Genomic DNA, 6,844 nt, shown 5'->3' with positions numbered 1-6,844 from the left:
ATGATTAATAATTGATGTTTATTTTCTAGCGATCGTTCAAAATTTGTTTTTGTATGTTATGTTGTGTAACGTACACCCTAGTCTGTATGTCTCCTGCTAACCGGCTAACTCACGTTTCTGTAGTTCTGCTATTCATATGTGGGTCCAATATTGTCTAAAAATGTGTCAATTAATGCAGCTCTTCTGTCTTATTACTTGGAGTAATGATCAAGGATGGAGCATGACTTTTGTTTACAGAGTGTAATGCATTATCAGCTATTCATGTTTGTGCTCGGATAACGTTTACAACATAGCTGTGGGCTTGGTTTGCTTACATAACTTTAAAACAAACTGTTTTTTCCTCTACGTTTTTATTATTACAGTAGTATGGAGCTCTATCTGTATTGTAATAGGATGTTAAAATGCATGCACTGTCCACGCTAACTAGTTGAAGATTCTCTCTGTAAACAGTAAACACCCATCAAACAGCTATCTTTGTTAATAGTTATGGCGAAAAAGTCTGTACACATATGGCCTAAATGTTTATCTTATGTTTAGAGGTTTTCAGCTTCGCTTGGCATTTGATACAGCATCTACATAAAGTATAACAGTGACTCTGCTATCTCGTCTTATAAATAACGCAAACTAAGGTGACACTTATCATAAAGAGCCGTCCTGCTCCAGTTGTGATTGGTTTCTGGTTGATCGAGTACTTCAGACGTTTCATCGTTGGGCTCGAATTTATATGGTAAAATCAATGCTATTTTTTTGGTCCATACATTGTAAACAATGTCTTGCGAATTGATAGTGAAAACGCGCTGCACGCAGTAGACCAATCACAAAGGATTGGGCCATCTGACCAATCAGAGCAGTGTAGGTCCACGGAAAGGAGGGGTTTAGAGAGATTGATTCTTTAAACTGCTTCTAACGAATCATTTATGAATCATTGAGAACTGAGATGAAATTAAATGTATATTATGAGAAAACGAAAGTGTTTTTGACCTTGCATGCATGTAAACCTGTTGTAGGAGACTCCCAAAACAATATTAGGAACCTTAAAAAAGGCATAATAGGGGCACTTTAACAATGTCGGTTAGGTTTGGGTTAGGGTTTAGTGTAGGTGGTAGGTTATTTTCAAATGCAATAGAGTATTAACCTTTTAGCGCCACTCACAGGACATTTCCTTTCTGAACTTCTGAACTAAGATGCATATGTACAACAACCAACATAATAAAATGATGCCAGATTCACATTCATCTGTTTTGGATATAATTAAACGTTCTTTTAATGCCACTCACTGTACATTTCACTTTGAATACGTTGCGAAATGTGTAAGAAGCAACATATTATCATTTTGCACAAATGTCACATTTTCCCAATGAGTCTGCATAGGTTGTGATATCCAAATAGCAGTGTGACTGACAGTATCACGATGTATGCAGGTTACCGAAGAAGACAGAATAATCAGATTCCAAAAACTCCAAAAAGGTTTAATTCCAATTCAAAAAGCAGGCAAACAGCTAGTGCAAACACATAACATTGACTAGACAAAGAGTGCAGGCAAGGGTGCAGTTTAAATAGGAAACAGAAACAAGATAATAGACTAAACACAGCTGAACTGAACTAACTAATAACGTAACCATGGGGACAAATGAGTGGCGGGAAACTGAACAAAGGAACACAGAAACAGAAGACACAAGGAAAAGACAAACTGAAACTGTGACATTACTCCCCCCTCCCAGAAGGTGCATCCTCGCACCATAAACAGTTAAGTTCAGAGAGCCAGGGAGGTGCAGGCAGTTCAGGGGGCCACCAGGGCGGTGCTGGTTTAGGAAGCCAGGGAGGTGCTGGCAGCTTAGTGGGCTAGGACAGTGCACCTAGCTCAGGGGCCCATGGCAGATTGGCCTCCATGGCCTTGACACTGGCCTCGGCCATTATGGCTGGAGATATTTACTCTGGTCAGGGGCTGGAGCCTTCACTGGACTCTGGTCAGGGGCTGGAGCCTTCACTGGACTCTGGTTAGGGGCTGGAGCCTTCACTGGACTCTGGTCAGGGGCTGGAGCCTTCACTGGCATCTGGTCACAGGCTGGAGCCTTCACTGGACTCTGGTCACGGGCTGGAGCCTTCACTGGACTCTGGTCAGGGGCTGGAGCCTTCACTGGACTCTGGTCAGGGGCTGGAGCCTTCACTGGACTCTGGTCACGGCTGGAGCCTTCACTGGACTCTGGTCACGGGCTGGAGCCTTCACTGGACTCTGGTCAGGGGCTGGAGCCTTCACTGGACTCTGGTCAGGGGCTGGAGCCTTCACTGGACTCTGGTTAGGGGCTGGAGCCTTCACTGGACTCTGGTCAGGGGCTGGAGCCTTCACTGGACTCTAGTCACAGGCTGGAGCATTCACTGGACTCTGGTTACAGGCTGGAGCCTTCACTGGACCCTGTCAGGGGCTGGAGCCTTCACTGGACTCTGGTCAGGGGCTGGAGCCTTCACTGGACTCTAGTCACAGGCTGGAGCATTCACTGGACTCTGGTTACAGGCTGGAGCCTTCACTGGACTCTGGTCAGGGGCTGGAGCCATCACTGGACTCTGGTCAGGGGCTGGAGCCTTCACTGGACTCTGGTCACGGCTGGAGCCTTCACTGGACTCTGGTCACGGGCTGGAGCCTTCACTGGACTCTGGTCAGGGGCTGGAGCCTTCACTGGACTCTGGTCAGGGGCTGGAGCCTTCACTGGACTCTGGTTAGGGGCTGGAGCCTTCACTGGACTCTGGTCAGGGGCTGGAGCCTTCACTGGACTCTAGTCACAGGCTGGAGCATTCACTGGACTCTGGTTACAGGCTGGAGCCTTCACTGGACCCTGTCAGGGGCTGGAGCCTTCACTGGACTCTGGTCAGGGGCTGGAGCCTTCACTGGACTCTGGTCACGGGCTGGAGCCATCACTGGACTCTGTTTACAGGCTGGAGCCTTCACTGGACCCTGTCAGGGGCTGGAGCCTTCACTGGACTCTGGTCAGGGGCTTGAGCCTTTACTGGACTCTGGTCAGGGGCTGGAGCCTTCACTGGACTCTGGTCACGGGCTGGAGCATTCACTGGACTCTGGTCACGGGCTGGAGCATTCACTGGACTCTGGTCACAGGCTGGAGCCTTCACTGGACTCTGGTCAGGGGCTGGAGCCATCACTGGACTCTGGTTACAGGCTGGAGCCTTCACTGGACCCTGTCAGGGGCTGGAGCCTTCACTGGACTCTGGTCAGGGGCTGGAGCCTTCACTGGACTGTGGTCACGGGCTGGAGCCTTCACTGGACCCTGTCAGGGGCTGGAGCCTTCACTGGACTCTGGTCAGGGGCTGGAGCCTTCACTGGACTCTGGTCACGGGCTGGAGCCATCACTGGACTCTGGATACAGGCTGGAGCCTTCACTGGACTCTGGTCAGGGGCTGGAGTCTTCACTGGACCCTGTCAGGGGCTGGAGCCTTCACTGGACTTTGGTCAGGGGCTGGAGCCTTCACTGGACTCTGGTCAGGGGCTGGAGCCTTCACTGGACTCTGGTCAGGGGCTGGAGCCTTCACTGGACTCTGGTCAGGGGCTGGAGTCTTCACTGGACTCTGGTCACGGGCTGGAGCCTTCACTGGACTCTGGTCACGGGCTGGAGCCTTCACTGGACTCTGGTCACGGGCTGGAGCCTTCACTGGACTCTGGTCAGGGGCTGGAGCCTTCACTGGACTCTGGTCAGGGGCTGGAGCCTTCACTGGACTCTGGTCAGGGGCTGGAGCCTTCACTGGACTCTGGTCACAGGCTGGAGCCTTCACTGGACTCTGGTCACGGGCTGGAGCCTTCACTGGACTCTGGTCAGGGGCTGGAGCCTTCACTGGACTCTGGTCAGGGGCTGGAGCCTTCACTGGACTCTGGTCAGGGGCTGGAGCCTTCACTGGACTCTGGTCAGGGGCTGGAGCCTTCACTGGACTCTGGTCAGGGGCTGGAGCCTTCACTGGACTCTGGTCACGGGCTGGAGCCTTCACTGGACTCTGGTCAGGGGCTGGAGCCTTCACTGGACTCTGGTCAGGGGCTGGAGCCTTCACTGGACTCTGGTCAGGGGCTGGAGCCTTCACTGGACTCTGGTCACGGGCTGGAGCCTTCACTGGACTCTGGTCAGGGGCTGGAGCCTTCACTGGACTCTGGTCAGGGGCTGGAGCCTTCACTGGACTCTGGTCAGGGGCTGGAGCCTTCACTGGACTCTGGTCACAGGCTGGAGCCTTCACTGGACTCTGGTCACGGGCTGGAGCCTTCACTGGACTCTGGTCAGGGGCTGAAGCCTTCACTGGACTCTGGTCAGGGGCTGGAGCCTTCACTGGACTCTGGTCAGGGGCTGGAGCCTTCACTGGACTCTGGTCAGGGGCTGGAGCCTTCACTGGACTCTGGTCACGGGCTGGAGCCTTCACTGGACTCTGGTCAGGGGCTGGAGCCTTCACTGGACTCTGGTCAGGGGCTGGAGCCTTCACTGGACTCTGGTCAGGGGCTGGAGCCTTCACTGGACTCTGGTCACGGCTGGAGCCTTCACTGGACTCTGGTAAGGGGCTGGAGCCTTCACTGGACTCTGGTCACTGCTGGAGCCTTCACTGGACTCTGGTCAGGGGCTGGAGCCTTCACTGGACTCTGGTCAGGGGCTGGAGCCTTCACTGGACTCTGGTCAGGGGCTGGAGCCTTCACTGGACTCTGGTCAGGGGCTGGAGCCTTCACTGGACTCTGGTCACGGGCTGGAGCCTTCACGGGACTCTGGTTAGTGGCTGGAGCCTTCACTGGACCCTGTCAGGGGCTGGAGCCTTCACTGGACTCTGGTCAGGGGCTGGAGCCTTCACTGGACTCTGGTCACGGGCTGGAGCCATCACTGGACTCTGTTTACAGGCTGGAGCCTTCACTGGACCCTGTCAGGGGCTGGAGCCTTCACTGGACTCTGGTCACGGGCTGGAGCCATCACTGGACTCTGGATACAGGCTGGAGCCTTCACTGGACTCTGGTCAGGGGCTGGAGTCTTCACTGGACCCTGTCAGGGGCTGGAGCCTTCACTGGACTCTGGTCAGGGGCTGGAGCCTTCACTGGACTCTGGTCAGGGGCTGGAGCCTTCACTGGACTCTGGTCAGGGGCTGGAGCCTTCACTGGACTCTGGTCAGGGGCTGGAGTCTTCACTGGACTCTGGTCAGGGGCTGGAGCCTTCACTGGACTGTGGTCACGGGCTGGAGCCTTCACTGGACCCTGTCAGGGGCTGGAGCCTTCACTGGACTCTGGTCAGGGGCTGGAGCCTTCACTGGACTCTGGTCACGGGCTGGAGCCATCACTGGACTCTGGATACAGGCTGGAGCCTTCACTGGACTCTGGTCAGGGGCTGGAGTCTTCACTGGACCCTGTCAGGGGCTGGAGCCTTCACTGGACTCTGGTCAGGGGCTGGAGCCTTCACTGGACTCTGGTCAGGGGCTGGAGCCTTCACTGGACTCTGGTCAGGGGCTGGAGCCTTCACTGGACTCTGGTCAGGGGCTGGAGTCTTCACTGGACTCTGGTCACGGGCTGGAGCCTTCACTGGACTCTGGTCACGGGCTGGAGCCTTCACTGGACTCTGGTCACGGGCTGGAGCCTTCACTGGACTCTGGTCAGGGGCTGGAGTCTTCACTGGACTCTGGTCAGGGGCTGGAGTCTTCACTGGACTCTGGTCACGGGCTGGAGCCTTCACTGGACTCTGGTCACGGGCTGGAGCCTTCACTGGACTCTGGTCACGGGCTGGAGCCTTCACTGGACTCTGGTCACGGGCTGGAGCCATCACTGGACTCTGGATACAGGCTGGAGCCTTCACTGGACTCTGGTCAGGGGCTGGAGTCTTCACTGGACCCTGTCAGGGGCTGGAGCCTTCACTGGACTCTGGTCAGGGGCTGGAGCCTTCACTGGACTCTGGTCAGGGGCTGGAGCCTTCACTGGACTCTGGTCAGGGGCTGGAGCCTTCACTGGACTCTGGTCAGGGGCTGGAGTCTTCACTGGACTCTGGTCAGGGGCTGGAGCCTTCACTGGACTGTGGTCACGGGCTGGAGCCTTCACTGGACCCTGTCAGGGGCTGGAGCCTTCACTGGACTCTGGTCAGGGGCTGGAGCCTTCACTGGACTCTGGTCACGGGCTGGAGCCATCACTGGACTCTGGATACAGGCTGGAGCCTTCACTGGACTCTGGTCAGGGGCTGGAGTCTTCACTGGACCCTGTCAGGGGCTGGAGCCTTCACTGGACTCTGGTCAGGGGCTGGAGCCTTCACTGGACTCTGGTCAGGGGCTGGAGCCTTCACTGGACTCTGGTCAGGGGCTGGAGCCTTCACTGGACTCTGGTCAGGGGCTGGAGTCTTCACTGGACTCTGGTCACGGGCTGGAGCCTTCACTGGACTCTGGTCACGGGCTGGAGCCTTCACTGGACTCTGGTCACGGGCTGGAGCCTTCACTGGACTCTGGTCAGGGGCTGTAGTGGGTTGTTAAAGCCATTATGGACATTTTGATGTTTTATGGGTTGTGCACTAGAATTTCTTTCACTGGAATGGTCTCAGGAACATTACTCACAGGAACAGACTCAGGGATTTCTCTCATGAAACGGACTTAGGAATTCTTCTCACTGGAACAGACTTGGGAACATCACTCCCCAGAAGCATTGTGAGCATTGACATTGGCAATGCTGTAGTCCTTGAAGCAGGATTTTTTCTCACAGGAACAGACTCTGGAACATCACTCACTGGAAGCATTGTGACCATTGGCATTGGCAATGCTGTAATTCATCCTTGAGTGCTTGTTATGGTCTAGTTATCTGTCACGATCTGTGCAGGTAACCGAAGAAGACAGAAGAATCAGGTTC

This window comes from Chanodichthys erythropterus, chromosome 20, assembly GCF_024489055.1.
Source record: "Chanodichthys erythropterus isolate Z2021 chromosome 20, ASM2448905v1, whole genome shotgun sequence".
Taxonomy (NCBI): domain Eukaryota; kingdom Metazoa; phylum Chordata; class Actinopteri; order Cypriniformes; family Xenocyprididae; genus Chanodichthys; species Chanodichthys erythropterus.
This window is presented reverse-complemented; position numbering follows the sequence as displayed.